At 46.6% G+C, this 18,178-nt stretch overlaps 2 long non-coding RNA genes across 4 annotated transcripts in view; one reads left to right on the forward strand and one right to left on the reverse strand.

Annotated features, from left to right (window-relative positions):
* On the reverse strand, positions 1–11,155 carry LOC128352537 (uncharacterized). Of its 3 annotated transcripts, XR_008320476.1 has the most exons (5): positions 10,996–11,155; positions 7,398–7,549; positions 6,235–6,369; positions 3,515–4,651; positions 1–1,082 (listed from the first exon to the last, which is right to left on the reverse strand). It is a non-coding gene; the product is annotated as an uncharacterized LOC128352537 (long non-coding RNA). The 3 variants fall into 3 exon arrangements; XR_008320474.1 differs by lacking the exon at positions 10,996–11,155 and having other exon boundaries at positions 7,398–7,760; XR_008320475.1 differs by lacking the exon at positions 10,996–11,155 and having other exon boundaries at positions 6,211–6,369; positions 7,398–7,760.
* Positions 10,108–18,178, forward strand: part of LOC128352538 (uncharacterized) — a 27,455-nt gene continuing 19,384 nt past the window's right edge. Inside the window, exon 1 of the long non-coding RNA XR_008320477.1 lies at positions 10,108–10,190. This is a non-coding gene — a long non-coding RNA (uncharacterized LOC128352538). The remainder of the gene's footprint in view (positions 10,191–18,178) is intronic.

The raw sequence follows: 18,178 nt of genomic DNA on the forward strand, positions 1-18,178 counted from the left end.
AACTTTATTAACCTAGTTTCAACAGAGAGCTGCAATGTAGCCAAGCCACAGTGGAGCTGCCACCCCTAGGGTGCAGCACCGTATCCCCTCCTCTGACCTGCCATCATGGTGCTGGTGACCAAGGGGCTACTCTATTTAAAGGCACTGCTCCTAACATGGGCCAGATCAAAAACCCCTACCAGTGCAACAGTGTAGAGTAGGCAAAAAACCAGCCACCTCCAGGCCAATCTGGGTGGATGGGGAAAATTCCTACTCGGCCCCAAAAGGCAGCCAGCTAATCCCACACTGTTACCCAGTGGGGTGAGAGGATCCCAAGGTGTTCCTGCAGAAAGCCAGCAGAGGTTGGGGACTGCTTTCATTAGCATGTCCTCATCCCTCTGGATGGCCCTATGGACCTAGGGTAAGGGATGTGCTCACATCATTTTGGCGCCTCATTAGAGAGGTACCGAAACGATTCGCCTGGTTCAGATGTGCCAGTCCAGGAACATCCCTACCAAGGATGCTGTCACAGCATGATCCACTGTGTTTCCCAGGCTTGTTTCTTATACCCTATCGGGAATGGATGCAAAAAAAACCCAGCACCCCACACTGCATGCAGTGCTAGGAGGAGATGTGGTCTTGCACCCAGGCTCCGAATCAAGAGATGGGGCAGAGAGAAGAGTTGCAAACTCAGGCCACAACTATAGAAACTAGTTTGAAAGGAGTTCTGTAAACTAAGGTATGGCTTCCACTCCTGGGGTGAAGCATTGCGGTGCAACCATGCCTCCCTGTTAAGGGGGTGGTTTTTGCCTCAGAGGTGAAGGCAAAAATCCTCTGAATGGAGAAGTATCCTCCCTTCCACACAGAAGGATCCTTTGGTCTTCTCCCAACACCTTGAATAGACTTGAGGCTTTGGGGAACCTAGCCAGAAAGGGAATGGGAATCTGGTGCGGGCTTGATCTCCTCAATCTCTTTCTGCCCGCAATTCCCTTCACCCACGAGGGGAGATTTGTCAGTGTTGATGTGTACTGACCTGGCTGAGGTCGCCCTCTGCACTTACCTCGATAACAATGCCAAGTGGGATTCCGGGAAGTGCTCCTTTGCTGGTAGGATGGAGAGAGAAGCCAAAGATAACAAGTGTGAGCTTCAGATTGGCGGATCTGCTATGACTTAAATGTCATTTTCTCAATGACCCTCAGTTTAAACTACCTTGATTTCATGTTGATGTCTTTATCCAGTCCCCTGCCAAAGAGCTGCTGCCCCAAATGTGTTGGGTTTTCTTCATAAACACATGGGGTTCTGCACCAGCGGACTATATTAATTATTGCAAGGGGTGGCCAACCTGAGGCTCTCTAGCTGTCATTGGACTACAACTCCCATCACCCCCGCTGCTGTTGTAGGGACTACAGTTCCAATAACCTCCTACCACAATACGTGGTGGCTGGAGATGATTGGACTACTGCTTCTATCATCCTCGGCTCCCATTTCTTATGATGGGGTGATGGGAGCTGTAGTCCCTCCACCAGCAGCTATGGATGATGAGAATTGTAGTCCAACAACAGCTGGAGAGTCTCAGGTGGGCCATCACTAGCACCTTGGATCCTCTGTGGCTTTTCTCCTGGCTTTGGCTGTCTGCTGTGCTTACTGGGGGCTGCTGAGTAAGGGCATGGAGGCTGTGTGTCCCCCTTCCCCCTGCAAACTAACGCTCTTGTTAGGAAGGGAAACTTATAGCTTAACCAGAAGAGAGCAAAAGTGCCATTTTCTCTGAAGAGAAGGGAACTTGCTTAGCCCCTTCTCCCTGCGGCTATAACTGCTTCTCTTCCATGGTTGGCCAGAAGAGGTGCCAGTCAAGCTATCCTGTCTGATTGTTTCGGTACTCCCCTAAGCATTGCCCACCCCCTCACCCCAGGAGAAACAACTACCAGGCTGATTGCCACAGCCTGTATTTGATTGATTGATTGATTGATTGATTGATTGACTTTTACATTTTTCCTCTGGGAGGTGGGCAATGCTTGGGTAGACGGGATAGCTTGACGTTTGGGGTAGGGGGGATGCCCACCTGCCCTCCCCCCAGCTGTTGAGTGCCAGTGTCTGCTCCGCCCAAGTGCCGCCTAGAGCTCCTGGTCAGACTTCCCCAAACAATCAGAAGATGGCTTCCAGTCTTCCCTGGCTAATCGGGGAAGACAGGAGGCTGCAGTAGGAGGAAGGAGGGGTTGAGGCAAGCTCCCTTCTTCTCAGAGAAAATGGCTGTCTGGTTCTTCTGAGGAAGCTGTACAGATTGCTTCTTAGCAAGTGTCTGCATGGGCTTGGTTGCTCCCCTCAAGCCCCTTCTGACTGTTCCTGCCCAGTGAGCCTTTCCCCTCCTGTTGCCCAGTGAGGTTCTCTTTTTCTTGTACCCTACCCCCCCGACCACAAGACACTTCCCCCCTTCTCTTGCCAAGTAGGTTCCCCCCTTCTTTCCTTCCCCTCCCTCACCACCCCTTTCCCCTTCTTTTGCCTGGCCAGTAGTATTTCTGTTTAGAAATTTAGCCATGTGCTTCCTATAAGAAAACACTCAGGCTCAAGCTTGTTCAGCTGCCAGGAGTTAGTTGCGCAGGTCAGCCTGGGCGCTTTCCAGATTAACCCTTATCACAGTGCCACTACGGATCTGCAAAGTGTGCTTCTGTATTGCCTGTGCATTGACATCACAGTCTCTGTGCTATCAGCAAGGTGTCATTCACATTTCCAATGCCTTCTTTCGGATTTTATTGCTTTATTACAGTCGTGCAACACGGTAAAAATATTGCAGTATTTTTCCATTTTAGGGAGTTTGGGGCAAACTAGAAAAGACTGCTGCCCCTGCTGGTGGACTTGAGCAACAAACACCCTTTCATTACGTTGTCAATTCGATCCCAAGCTGAAGCATTTTACGGAGGTTGTAACTGTAATCTGGAAAGCGCCCAGCAGTGGAAAGGTGCTTGCACTGGCACTGAATGGGGTGCTTTATCTTCCCAGAAACTGGGGGAAGTCCCACTTTGGAATTAATAACTGGGATCTACTGAAATGAATTACAAGAATGCGCCACACCCTGCAAGGGGTCCGATGGGCTGCACACCAACCCAGAGTGTCCTAACAAAGTGCAGTTTGAATATAAAAGATAGAAACAGTTTAAATATATATGAAATGAAAGGCTTACCATCAACTTAAGACCTCCCACCTTATATATAAATGGAAGTAGTGGAGGGCAGCACACCAGTGTCCCATGGAGTCCAGTAGGGCTGCCCCACCTCCACTGGCACTCTCCCCTCCCAAGCTCCCCATCCATCCTGGCTTGGTCCAGCTCTTGTCTTCTCCAGCCCTCCACAGAATTAGAGCTGGGATGCAGCCAATCCCTTCTGCATAGCCCCTTTGTTCCCTAGACACACCCACATCCAAGACTTCTTAGGATCCATCCCCAAATCGGGTTCACCATGAATTTGCACCCAAATTGGGGGAAACGGGGAAAGGAACTGAACAATTCAAAAACAAGAATACAAAACCAGTAACTGATACTGACTTTATCCATGGTTCAGGCGTGAGGAAAGTCCTTGGATAAAACAGCGTTGATCTCAATAGCATTTTCCACTCTTGGGATGCTCCATCTAGAGCTGCCCCATCGTCCTGCGATTCTGCATTTCCCTTGCATTCACTGGCTGTAGTTACTACTACAGGAGTTCTCCTCGTTTCTCGGCAAGCCATTTAATCCCTACCCTGAGGGAAATCAAGGGTGGGGGGCAGGACTAAACTGTGGCCAGTTGCAGGAAGGAGGCAGGACTGGCCCAGAGCCGGGGGGTGCAGAAGTGGGGGTGTGGCGCTGTCCTGGGGCTGGCTGCAGAAGGGGGTGCGTGACAGCCCCTGTTCTGGCTGCAGAAGTGGGGTGCGGGGCAGCCCTGGTTCCGGCTGCAGAAGGGGGTGCGGGACAGCCCTGGTTCCGGCTGCAGAAGGGGGGTACAGGACAGGCCCGGTTCCGGCTGCAGAAGGGGGTGCGGGACAGGCCTGGTTCCGGCTGCAGAAGGGGGGTACGGGACAGCCCCGGTTCCGGCTGCAGAAGGGGGGTACGGGACAGCCCCGGGGCCGGCTGCAGAAGGGGGTGCGGGACTGTCCCGGGGCCGGCTGCAGAAGGGGGGTGCGGGACTGTCCTGGGGCCGGCTGCAGAAGGGGGGTGCGGGACTGTCCCGGGGCCGGCTGCAGAAGGGGGGTGCGGGACTGTCCCGGGGCCGGCTGCAGAAGGGGGTGCCAGACTCTCCCGGGGCCGGCTGCAGAAGGGGGTGCCGGACTCTCCCGGGGCCAGCTGCAGAAGGGGGATGCAGGATGGTCCAGGGGTTGGCTGCAGAAGGGGGGTGCAGGATGGTCCAGGGGCTGGCTGCAGAAGGGGTGTGTGGGACCATCCCGGGGCTGGCTGCAGGAGGAGGTCAGGACTGAAGTTGATCCAGCTGCAGAAGGGGGTGGGTGGGACTGTCCTGGTTCTGGCTGCAGAAGTGGGGAGGTCCTCCTGAAATGCCAGCCTGTCATTATCTCCTGAAATACCAAAGTTAATATATAGACTATTCTTATTTCTGAACTAGTGTTATTCAATGGTGTCAAATTTCAATTTGAAGTGGATAATGGGATTTTCCTCAGGGCAGGGAAGTAGTATATGGGCAGCCTGGTCCTTCTGGCATATATGTAGGGAAATGACAAAACAGAGAAAGCTTTTGATTACATCTAGGTACTATCCATTATTACAATCTAAGCAGTTTCTCAAATAAAACAAAAACCAAATACCAAAATAAAACAGCAACCAATTAGGGACAGACTTACACAATTTAACATATCAGCTGAAATGATGAAGCAGAAAAGGTCTACAGTACTTAGACACTGGGAAAACTGTCCCTCTTTCTAGGACTCTCACTCACCACTTTCAGCATTACATCTGTGGACCTGCTACTTAAATGACTTATTTTCTTAATGACTTTTAGTTTTAACTAGGGATGTGCAGAACGCCCAGGAAAAGGTTCGCTGTGAAACAGGGCATTTCAAGCAGTTCATTCTCACCAGAGAACACCCTACAAAAAGGGGTCTTCTTCGAGATCAACCCAGAACCAACCAGTTTTGCGGCAAGTGGGTTTGCTGTTTTGAGCAGCGATTGTGAGTGCCATTTTGGAGGGCTGTTTTAGTGTTTTCCCCTTTCTTGTTGGTTTTCTGGCATTGCCTTCCAATTGGCTTGTGATCTCCTTGTTCCTTGGTTGGCTTGTCATCATACAAAATCAAGTGTTGTCAGGGGCCACTGTGCTCCCACTGGCTGGAGGGAGGGGGAGCCAAAAGGAGGGAGTTTCAAAGTGTATTTAGGGGGCTGCTCAACAGAGAGAGCCACACTCTTAGAGGATATCAGAGGAGGAAGACTGCAGCAGAGCAGAGAGTGGTGGCAGAGAGACTGTGCCAGTGTCTGGCATGCTCTCTCTTTATTTTCCTTACCAACTGCTTATTTTACTATTATTTTAAAAAAATAGTACCAGCAGCTCTAGTGGTAATGGGTTTAACTGGGTGCTGCTGTGGGTTTAAATTCTGTTTCTTTGTGCCCCTCCCCCCCCCGACATGTAACAGCTCTCAGTGCCTTTGATAACAAGGATGCTGAGAGTTCTCCCCACCTTCCCCTTTGGCAGCCCCTTGCTGTCTGCTGCTGCGTGCTTGGGAAATTTTTGTTTTTGTAAGTTGTGGTTGCCCAACCTGCCAGGCTCTCTCTTTTCCCCAGGTGTCTCCAGGATTTATTTATGTTATTTTGCAAGCTTTTTCTTTTAGTCTTTGGGTGGATGGGTGCCCAACTGCCCACCCCACTAGCTGTTAAGTGCCAGTTTCTGCTCGGCCCAAGTGCTGCCTGGAGCTCCTGGTCAAGAAGAAGACGCTGGGTCATGTAGCCCCCAAACAACCAGATGACAGAATATCTTATCTGGCACCTTTTCTGACCTATCAGGGAAGACAGGAGGCTACAGCAGGAGGAAGGAGAGGTTCTCCCTTCTCAGAGAAAATGGCTGTTTGTGGTTCTTCTGAGGAAGCTGTAAAGATCCCTCCTAAGCAAGTATCTGCGTTGGCTTGGTTGCTCCCAAGCCCTCACTGTTCCTGCCCAGTGGGCTTTTCTTCTCTTGTCATCCACCCCACAACCCAGCTATGTCTTTTCCCTTCTGTTACCCAGTTAGGGTCTCTTTTTCTTGTACCCGCTCTCCTCCCCAGATACACCTCTTCTCTTCTTGACTACTACACCTTCTTTCAAAGTCCGCTCTTTCCTTGCCGGATCCTGCTTTATCTTTATGCATCTTGACCTTACACCAGATTGATCAAAGGAAACACTACTTGTCCCCCAAATCTTTCATGGTCCTGTTTTTGGTGCCTCTTTTTCTATAGATAGAAGGAAAAAACAGATACATCCAGTTGTATAAGCAGTTAACTCACAGTTCCCGGGAATGGGTGATGTCCAGCCTGGCACACAAGCAGGGAGGAGGAACTGTGTGACTTTGTAACTCTTTCCAGTCACACTCATGATCCACAAATATTACAAATGTTGATAGGCTATTTTCAACCAAAAAGGATTCTCCATGTGATTTACATTGCCAAAGGAATGAGAAGAGAGTTCCCTGTCCAGAAGGAAATTGGGACACAATCTATGCAGCAGCACAGCAGAGAGACCAGCAATAGCCCCAGAATGATGCTATGTTGGGTTGGTTAGGGGACAGTTGCTCCCCATCCTGCTAAATAGAAGAGAGTCACCACTTTACAAAGTGGTGCTTTGCTCAGTGGGCAGGGGTGAAGTCCAAACTGTGTGCCACAAGAAGGACTCACTGTAGCCACTTACTGGAGCAGCGGGGAAATGACTTGACTAGCAAGCCAGAGGTTGCCGGATCAAATCCCTGCTGGTATATTCCCCAGACTATGAGAAACACCTAGATCAGGCTGTAGTGATATAGGAAGATGCTGAAAGGCATCATCTCACACTGCACAGAGGATGGCAATGATAAAGACCTCCTGTATTCTACCAAAGACAACCACAAAGACACCAACTCGACGGCACACTTTACACCCCCACACATGACACCATCAACAGCCAAGGTGTTGAATAGGGACAGTTGCTTTCCCCCCAACCTGCCCCACCACTAAATATGAAATTGAAAACTACCCACAAAGGTACCTCTTTGCCCAGTCAGCAGGGCTGATTTTGACATAAGGGAGACCCTGGAAGGGAGACTGTGCTGGACTGAATAGAGACAATTGCTCTCCATGTGCCCAATAGAAGAGTCTTAACATTAAAAGGCAACTCTAAGCCCGGTTAACAGGGGTCCCACTATTAGCAGATAAAGCAAATTTTATAGAAACCCCCTTAGTCTCCTCCAAAGGGAATAGAGGGAGGGCAGGGCTCCCTTGAAACTCACCACTTGATGAAGTGGGCCATAGCACAGAAGAGAAGCCCCTTCCATCATGATGAGCACGACTCCCCTGGCAGGATGCTGAAAGTGCCCAGGAGTTGCCTGTTGGGGTCCTTGAAGCCTTTAACTGCATCTGGAGCATAAACGTCCTGCTAAACCTGTCAGAGGAAAGCAGAGAAGAGAGGAAGCAGCTACTCTCCCAGATCCCAGAAACTGCTTCAGAAAGAGCAGAAACTGACTCCCAAGAAACTTCTGAGCAGTTGACAGTTAAGAGGTCAGTTAGGTGATGTCATAGAGGGTGATGTCAGAAAGAGAACAAAGAGTTTGAAAAAGACCAGTGAGGCTTGCTTAGAAAGCAGGTAGTTTCCCCAAAGCATTGAGAACCACAAGTATAAAATACAAATTTTAAAATATTGTATTTATTTATCATATCTTTATACCATCTGGGGCAGTTCATAAGTTAACCCACTTGCACCCCAAACATATATGCATCCGCCATCTTGAACTGGGGTGGTTGATATCACAAATTACGCTGGCAAGGTGTCCCCCTATGGGTCCCTACAACTGATCTCAATTTGTTTTATATTGTTCCAGGCACTGCCAAATTGAGAGAGAGAGAGAGAGAGAGAGAACGCGCTGGGTGAGCACATAAGCCTACTCGAACGTAGGCTAAAAAAGGGGAATCTTGCAAGTTATGAACACTAAAATGTAAACATCCGGTTTCTAAAAATATGACAAATGGCAGATTTTTCATTTGTTCCTGATTTCTTTCCTACACGGTGTATGTATATATATATATATATATATATATATATATATATATATATATATATATATTCATTCAATTCCTATACTGCCCCTCCAAAAAATAGTTCAGGGTGGTTTACACAGAGAAACAACCAATAAATAAGATGGACCCCTGTCCCCATAGGGCTCACAATATAAAAAGAAACATAAGCTAGACACCAGCAACAGTCACTGGAGGTACTGTGCTGGGGGTTGATAGGGCCAGTTACTCTCCCCCTGCTAAATAAAGAGAATCCATGCTAAAAGGTGCCTCTTTGCCCAGTTAGCAGGGGTTAGGGTTATAGATATAGATAGCCATTGACCAAGGTGTAACTTACCAGAGTACATGTGTAAGATTTGAGCCCTCCAGTTGCTACTGTACACAGCTACAGTGCACCTAGGTAAAAAGGGAACAGGTATCCACCAGCTACCCCCACCCACCCACTATGCCAACCTGCTCCATAGTGTGCTCTTCCCAAGTCCAGTATTTGTCTGCAGAGGCTTATGCGTTGCTATATCTGGAGGAGTTTCTTTCCATGGTCTGGAAAATCTGGCAGCCAGCATTCCAGATCATGGGCAGATGCTTTCCTTGGCTTTGGCATTTGTCTCTGTCTTCAAGGAGAGCCAGGGGTGTGGCTGTGCATGCCCATTGGCCAGCTGGAGGGCATAGCATAGGTCTGGATGAGAGTATGGAATGTAGGCTCAAGTGCAAGCCCACCTTTGGGGCAGGGAACCATCTTCTCATTCCTTTTGCTAGGCAAACCAAATAATAACAATAACAAATAAAGTTTAGCCTCAGATTATGGACCCATGGTTGCAGCCTGTGGACCACACTAAATTTACTGACTGACTGATTTGGGCCTAAGAGTGTGAAGAATTCATCTATGTTAGCTTGGTTTATATAGTAACTAACTGGCCCTGCACAGAACATCTGCGCCCTAGTTCTCCATCTCTCACCCCTTCCTGGACAATCCAGCTCCCTGCCCTGCCTTCACCTTCCCCCATCCTTAAGCCACCTCCTGCTATCTGGAATAGCAGTGCAGGTGGCAAAACCTTTCCCATGCCCCCCCCCACAACTCTCTCTCTTTCGCTCTCCCCCCACAACTCTCTCTCACTCTTGCTCTCCCCCAAAACTCGCTCTCATGCTCTCGCTCCCCCACCCACAACTCTCTCGCGCTCTTGCTCCCCCACCCACAACTCTCTCTCGCTTTTGTTCCCCCACCCACAACTTTCTCGTGCTCTCGTTCCCCCCCACCCCACATCTCTCACTCGCTCTCTTCCCTCACAACTCTCTCTCACGCTCTCAGTCTCCTCCCCCACAACTCTCTCGTGCTCTTGGTCTCCCCCCCCCACAATTCTCTCTTGTGTTCGCACTCTCCTCCCTCATAACTCTCTTGTGCTCTCTCTCTCCTCCCCCACAACTCTCTCCTCCCCCACAGCTATCTCCACTCACAACTCTCTCGGGCGAGAGCACACACCAAGGGCCATCTTCCATCACCCTACCAAGTCTCCTCATGAGGAGAATGGCTGAGCCGGGGCTTTGCTCCTGGCCTGCACTCGCTCTCAGTGCACTCTTCCACCCCGGCCATCCTCCTCATGAGGAGATTCAGCAGGGCAACAGAAGCCACTGCTCAATTTCTCTTCTTCTTTCTTCCTTGTTGCCTCCTCCCTCCTCCTCTTCCTCAGCAGCTGCTCCTCGGTCCGCCACTCAGCCCTTCTCTGTGCTTTCTCTCTCCGTTGGACAACTCTTGTAAAATGTACCACGTGCCATGGGATGTGCAACATACATCCTAAGGCTTTTAAATATATAGATGGTGAGTGGTGTTTGGTTATAAGAAGACAGCAACTCTGTGTTGTCCACTGCTGCCACTACTGCTGTGGCAGATACATTGTAACCATGTTCTAGCTGAGGCGGCCCTCACTCCCCAACTGCCACCACATAGTGATTGGGGGCACCTTTTTCTGAGGGGAAGAGAGAACAGGCAAAGCCTAAAGAGCACAGCATGTAAAGAGGTAAATGTGTTGCTTGTGGTATGTTTCTTTATAATGCTTTTATGAATGCTACTTTGGGAGCTTCTCCTGAAAAGTAGCATATAAATGCCATAAATAAACAAATGAATTGGACAGCAGTGGAACTCTCAAAGGCCCAACCTTCTAAACGACTTGCCTCAACAGCCATCAGAGGCCAGTGAGGGGAAACCATTCCTTAATGTTTTGAGGCTTGAGTCACCAAGGTCCATGAGTGAGTGTGTGAGTGAGTGTTATTGAAGTGGAGAAAAGGAATCTGGACCAGTTTGGATAGGGATTTGGACTAAGACCAGCCTAATTAGACAACCGTTTCAGTCCTTTCAGATTGTTTGTTTATTTATTTGCTTAACCTTTTATAAACTTGAATCACCCTGTTTAGCTACTCCCTTAATAAGTAGCAGGTTCTTGTTACATCAACACTATCAAATCTTTCTGTGTATGTTACCACACCTACATCAAAACACCACCTACTACAGGGGAGTAAGTTCATCAGAGTGATCCATTATCTGAAGGGTATTCAGATTGGTAGCAGCAGGAAGGTTGTAGAGGATCCCACTGGCTACTGGTGGGGCATGCCTCCATAGAGGCATTTCCCAGTATTTTTTTAAGTATTCTTTCATTTGATTATTTAGATTATTCCTGTAAACATGGTAACCAGGGGGCTCATAGAAGTAAGTAAAAGCTTAATGTTTTATAATCCACCCACAACAGGTTGGAAGTGTTACAGCTATGCCTTTGATGCCAAGAATAAAAATGACAGGCAAATTAACTGGAAAACAAACTTACTCACCAAGGATTTAAGGGGGGGAAAAAGAATTTGTAGTTACTCCTCAAGGCGATCAGATTCTTAGCCTGGCATATGGGTAATATAGTTGAAGTGATCCCCCCTTTCCATATATATCTCTGCAGTGTATTTGCTTCTATCACATGGTTAGGATGTCTGAAACCATGTGGACCAGGTAGTTGACACCAGTAGTTCCCATAGTCTCTAACTGCTAGTGACACAGGACCAGGCACCATAGACAATTTATGAACCTAAAGAACATGCCTCTCATGGCCCATTTTAATAATACTAGCTTAACCCATGCAGAGCATCTGCGCGCTAGTACTGGATTGTTCCCCTCCCTTCAAACATTTCTCCACCCTCACGTGAGCTGCACTCCTGTTTCTCCTCCTCCATCCAGTTGCTTCCATCCCCCCTCACCCCTCTTGGCCACTCCTCCATCCCGTTACTCCATTCCCCTCAACCTTCTTGGTTGTGGCTGCAGCGTTGCTGGCACCTATTGGCCAAGCTGCAGCCCCCTATCCCCAGAGACCTCATCACCCAAGTCCCGCTCCTGCTCCTTCCCACAGGAGCAGGAGCAGCATTGGTTGTTGAGGCCCTTTCTTGCTGCTGCCACAGCCATGGCTACTCGTTCCTCTCAGGCTGCTGACAGGCCCAGGCCCATCCTTCACCCTTCCTTCTTTCTCTCTTCGCCTCCCTTCCTTTTCTCTCTTTCTCTCTCCTCCACTAGCTCTTCCCCTCCCTTCTTTTTTTCTTTCTTTCTCTCTCCCTTCCTGAGTTAACAGATCTTGTTCATCTTGTTTCCTCATCTAATTCATACAGTGGCAGCCTCCTTCTCCTGAAAGGGCTCTTTCCTCTCTCACGACCCCTCTCTTTGCAAACCCCTGCCCTCTATCTATCTATCTATCTATCTATCTATCTATCTATCTATCTATCTATTCCTCACCTCTACAATCAAGAACATCTTCCAACCAGTAACATTTGCATTCCAACTGACCTTAACCATTATAGGCTCCTCCTCCCTATCTGCATATGGAATCCCCACTGTCCAATCACCATGGTGCCACAGGCTCCTCCTCCCTATCTGCATATGGAATCTCCACTACCCAACCAGGTGCTTCTGCTTGCAAACTCTTGCGAGAGCTGCCACGCACAGGATTAGCCACAGGTATGCCTTAGAGAATTATATAGATAGATAGATTATGATTTTACAATGTTAGATGTAGAATCAACAATGATTCTCAGTGAACCAAAATTGAATGAAGCATCTTAGTTTCACCAGCCTTTCAGTACAGACTATAGAACTAGAGGACATGACAACTGATGTGATTTTTCATGGTAATCTCTGTGTTCTTAGGAAATTATATTGAACTAGAGAATGACAATCTCCAGGATTAGCAATGAAATTAGCAAATGCCTAGATTCAGATAAAATCTTTATTGCAGTAATTCATTTTAGAAATAGGTGAAAACATACCCCCTTTCCCCCTGCTGCCTCTGTTTACCACACCATCAAATGATTATTTTGTCAAAGTCTATTGTAAAAAAAAAAAAAGCACCTTGTGGTAAAATTCCAGGAATGTTTTATTCCTCTATGATGAATCATAGTCACACGGAACTGAGTAATCAGTTTTTACTAGTATATTTCCCATAACTAGGGCATTGCTATCAGAGAAAATTAAAAATAATTTCCAAGCTGGGCTTTAGAATTAGATGGTTGCAAAGTAATTGTACTTCAGCACCAATGATTAGCAGTGTAGTGCTATGGATCAAGTGTAGGAACAGCTACACACCATATGGATGTCACTTTCATATAGCACAGATGCAACTTGTGCATCAGTCAACACTTGCACATATTACCTTGGCGGTGCTCACTACTTTGAAACAATGCTAGATTCTGGAGCATTCCCAGATGGCAAATGCTATCTTCTGGAGAGGGGTGACTGCATGCAGAAGTGCACAAACCCAGAGAGGCTTCAATAAGTGAGCCAAAGAGATAGGACCACACAGAATGGGAAGAGCTGCTATTCTAGTCATTACTGCCCAGCAAGCTCTGTGGTTTAATGGGTAGGAGGCATGCAAAGAAAACCTATCCCCCCCCCCCCGAAAAAAGGAGTTTAAGGGCAGCTGTGGACATAAATTTCGACATAGACTCAATAGATCATTCCAGTTCACAGGAGCCACTTTGTGTCTCAGTGGGAAAGAATTGCACTAAGAAACAGGAGGGGGGGGGATGCGAGTCCTCTCCCCCAAGAAAGTGACCTCCAAAAGGCATTTAGGTTTTCTGCCAACATTGATTATGTTTGATGGAAAATCAGAAACAACTTTACAGAGCAGATCCCAAACCAGGATACCGATACATGACACATTGGCATAGCCCAGGGATCCAGCCAATGACACACTAGGAGTGTGCATGGAACCAGTTGGCTCCGCCACACCTGCGCAATGGGCCTCTGTGGGGCCTGGCATGACCCAGGCAATGCAGGGACCCATTGTGCAGGCATGGCGGCCTCTAAAATGGCCACCACGCCGGGGGGAAAGGCCTGAACGGACCAAAGAATGGCTGAATGGGCCAGTTTTGGAAGGACGGAAGGCCAGTGGGGGGAGGGTGAACCTCTGTATAGCACCCACCCCACCACTTCAAATAACCCCCCTCAGAGGGGTAAGTTTAAAAAACCCTTTAAAACAAATGGGCTGAGGTGAGGTTTGGTCCAGGGTCAAGCCAAACCGGGAGTGTTTTGGCTCAACCCAGAGCCTTCGGACCAAACTAGTTAAACTTTGAACTGGTTCAGTACCAAACCTGTCCATACATCCATATGACACACCACCTTCCCTCCCTTCAAATCCATATGGACCCAGCCATATAGACCAGACTGAGGACCTTTCTATGGCTTCAAATGCATCCCCAACCTGTAGGCTCCCATATGCTGTCCTTTTGTCTCTTCCCACATATCAAGAGCACTTCTATACCTGGTTTGGGGCTACAAGTGGGTAGTTCCCACATTATGCTGCTCACATCCCACAGGACAGTGAGATCTCTAGTAGGTTCACATGAGTTAACTCATAGGGCATGTCACTTGGCGTGTAGCCTGGGAAATGGTGGCTGTCAGGACACATTTCATTTCAGGACTTCAGGAAGACCTCCTTGTGCTTGCCCCTTTGATAACTTTTAAGTGGGGAAACCAGAGGTAAACATGATTTAATCAAGCACTGTTATTTCAAGAATTAGCCAAGTATTCTCCCTATGTTGGCACAGCAGATCAGGTCTAGATATCACCTCCTCAGGAGGGGCAATAGGAGGTAGCAGGTCATCTTCTTCGCTAACAAATGTGTTAATGGCTGGCTCAGGGCACGGGCTTGTTTACATTCTTAGCAGTGAGCTTGTTAACATTCTTAGTCACTCCTAAGGAATTCTAAAAAGACACAAGATAAGCCCTGATGTGCCTATTATATTTCACCCTACACACATCTCTCCGACTTATTCACCCCTTGTACTGAAAGGAAGTACACTCAGCAAATTTGAATAGGACAATGTTGTGTCCTGGGCTTTGTCCCTGTTGTCCATCTTTTCAAGGTGTGATCAGCATAATGCTCCTGGGCAAGATTTTTGCTATTAGTAGCCTAGCATAATCAATCTGTGTGTCTCTCTCTCAGATTCACCAGGAGGCTTTACACAAGGGGAATCTGCCCGAATCTCCTTCAGGAGAAAGTGTGTGCATTCACATACCAGCCAAACTTACCCCAAACTCCCGATGAGATCCTTGGATCCATTCCACATATAAGTCGGGATTTGTGATGTGAATTCTAGCTTATCTCGATGTATTTCCAGATTTTTAAAATGCTGGTTTTAAGCTACTTTTTCTGAAGACACCAGAGCAAACAGGGAGAGGTGCTGAAGTAGAATCATTAGCATGATAAGAGGCATGGTCCCTTCAGAAATGCATATCTATCTCTACAGGGAACGCTCTCTCTCCCCCACTTCCCATTGGCTAGGAAGGAAAACACTGATGCCTGCCATGTGTACTTGCGAAAATGAAACTCAAGAGCGGTGGGGAGGGGCTGTTTCCCTCAATGCCACAAGTGTAAGTCAAAGTGACTTCGCTCAACATTTACCCTGAAGGCAAGTGTGAATAACCTCCTGGTGTCTCTTCCTCAGATTCACTAGCTACCTATCATCACGTCTTGGCTTTGGCACATCCATCTCACCTTGCCTTGACTCTCGCTCCTGTCTTGCTTGTCATTTCCAGACTGGCCCCTTTTCTTAACCCTCTTTCTTAACCGTGCACAGCCCTCTTGGCTGTGAGGTCCTGATTTCCAGAGATCAGATCCACTTTGGATTTTGCCTGGTTCCTGGACTCCTGCCTGGTCCCTAGATTCCCATTCCTGCCTTCTGACTTCTTGCCTGCCCTGGGGGAGAGAAGTCCTTCACTATCAACCGAGCTGCAAGGGTGCAAACACCCCACTGGACGGATCGAGGTAATAGATAACCCCTTATCTCAAACCTATCGTTCCCCTCCTTTCTTGCGCTTTCTAAAATCCAAAGCTGTTCTCTCCAAAGACCGTTTCTCTGGTCAGCTTTGAGTGAACCTAATTCAGAACTCAAGCCAAATTGCCTCTTTGAGTCATAACATAGTCTTATTGACCTGTTGGTTTTATTAGTTTTGCTAGCTAATATTGTATTACCTATTAATGATATTTCGTTTCTCTATCCCCAAAACTCTAAAATAAACCTCATTCTATTTTTGAACTTCAACTCTCTGCCAGTTCTTTCTGTGACCAAAGCTTTGCACAAATTTATTCTGAGGTGAGCTGCTACATTCAAGCTTGCTAGTTCCCGACACAAACCGCAAAACATAGCCAGTGTATTTGCCAATTCCACAGGAGCAGTACCATCAGGCGTGGGCCGTGAACGTACCTGGGGGGGGGGCGGTGGGCTTCCTTACTCTACAGTTGAAGTTCAGCACTTAGCAGCACAAACCCCAGGCCTAACTGGTTAACAGGTTGCCCAGAGAGGAATCACAGGATTAGGGCCAGTAAAAGTAAACACACACAGGATTTCCTCTTTCCCTACACCACCCAAGTTCAAGTTCGAAGCTCAGGTCAAGTTCAAAGCTCACGGTTGAAGCTCAGGTCGAGGTACAGTTCAAGATCGAAGCTCATGGACAGAGCTTAGGTCAAGTTCAAGTTCAAACCACAGATATGCAAAAAGCCCTACCATGAATAGTGAATCTGGTGCTTATTTTTAGTTCTTCATCAGGGTAAGTACAGGACAAAGATCTAGACTAATTTGTATGTTTCAGCCCATCATATCATATTAACATATATTGATTAAGCTTGCGTGGATCAAATGAGATTTTCCTTCAAGATGCAGATGATTTTTTTAAAAATTTTTAATTCATTTATTTTCTACTTGTATATACCTCTTTCCTGTAAAAATAGCCAAGGCAGTTCACAGATGGAGATAATGGTTTGTGACAGAATGGACATTCAATCTCTTGCTTTGGAACTCTTCAGTTTTTGGACTCTTGAACTTTCAGTCTCTCAAAATTTTGCACTTTTGAACTCCTGAACTCTTGAACCTTCAAACTTTCTAACTCTTGAACCTTCACACTTTTAAACTCTTGAACCTTCTAAACTCTTGAACCTTCTAAACTCCCGAACTTTCTAACTCATGAACCTTCAAACTCATGAACCTTCAAACTCTTGAACCTTCAAACTCTCAAACCTTTGAAATCTCAGTCCTTCGAACTCTCGAACCTTTGAACTTTTAAATTCTTGAACCATTGAACTCTTGAACCTTCGAACTTTTGAACCTTCAGACTTTTAAACTCTTAAGCCTACGAACCTTTGAACTCTTGAACCTACGATCTCTTGAACCATCGAACACTTGAACCTTCGAACTATTGGACTCTCATTCCTTTGAACTTTTAAACACTTGAACCTTGGTACGCTTGAACCTTTGAACTATTAAACTCTAGAACTTTTGAACTTTTAAACTCTTGAACTTTTAAACTCTTGAAACTGAACTCTTGAACCTTCAAACTTTTGTACTCTTGAACCTTTGAACTTTCAAACTCTTGAACCTTTGAACTCTCAAACCTTTGAACTTTTAAAATCTTGATCCTTCGAACTCTTGAACTTTTGAACTTTTAAACCCTTGAACCTTTCAACTTATAAACTCCTGAACCTTTGAACCTTCGAACTATCAATCCTTCGAACTATCGATCCTTCCAACTATCGATCCTTTGAACTCTCGAAACTTCAAACTCTTGAACCTTCAAACTCTTGAAGTTTAGAACTATTGAAATCTTGAACCTTCAAACTCTCAAACCTTCAAACTTTTAAACCCTTGAACCTTCGAAAGCTTGAACCTTTCGACTTTTAAACTCTTGAACTTTTGAACTTTGGAACTCTCGAGCTTTCAAACTCTCAAACCATAAAACTCCCAAAGCTTTGAACTCTCAAAGCTTCAAACTTTTAACCTCTTGAACCTTCGAACTCTCAAACCTTCAGAATCTCGAAACTTTTTACTCTTGAACCTTCGAACTATTGAACTCTTGAAACTTCGAACTCTTGAACCTTCGACCTCTTGAACCATCAAACTCTTGAACCTTCGAACTCTTACAATCTTGAACCTTCAAACTCTTGAACCTTCAAACTTTTATACTCTTGAGCCTTTGAGCTATTGAATTTTCGAACTCATGAACTTTCGAACTATCAAATTCTTGAACCTTCAAACTTTCAAACTCTTGCACTTTCTAACTCTTGAACCTTTAAACTCTTGAAACTTTGAACTTTTGAACTCTTGAACCTTTGAACTTTCGAACTCTTGAACCTTCGAACTCTTGAACCTTCGAACTCTTGAAACTTTGAACTCTTGAACCTTCGAACTTTTAAAATCTTGCACCTTCGAACTCTTGAACATTCAAACACTTGAACCTTTGAACTATCGAACCTTTGAACTTTTAAACTCTTGAACCTTCAAACTTTTAAACTCTTGAGCCTTTGATCTCTTGAACCTTCGACCTCTTGAACTTTTGAACTTTTGAACTCTCAAACCATCAAACTCTCAATGCTTTGATCTCTCGAAGCTTCGAACGTTTAACCTCTTGAACTTTCTAACTCTTGAACCTTTGAACCCTCAAACCTTTGGAATATCTAAACTTTGAACTCTTGAGCCTTCAAAGCTT

This window comes from Hemicordylus capensis, chromosome 3 (genome assembly GCF_027244095.1).
Source record: "Hemicordylus capensis ecotype Gifberg chromosome 3, rHemCap1.1.pri, whole genome shotgun sequence".
Classification (NCBI taxonomy): Eukaryota; Metazoa; Chordata; class Lepidosauria; order Squamata; family Cordylidae; genus Hemicordylus; species Hemicordylus capensis.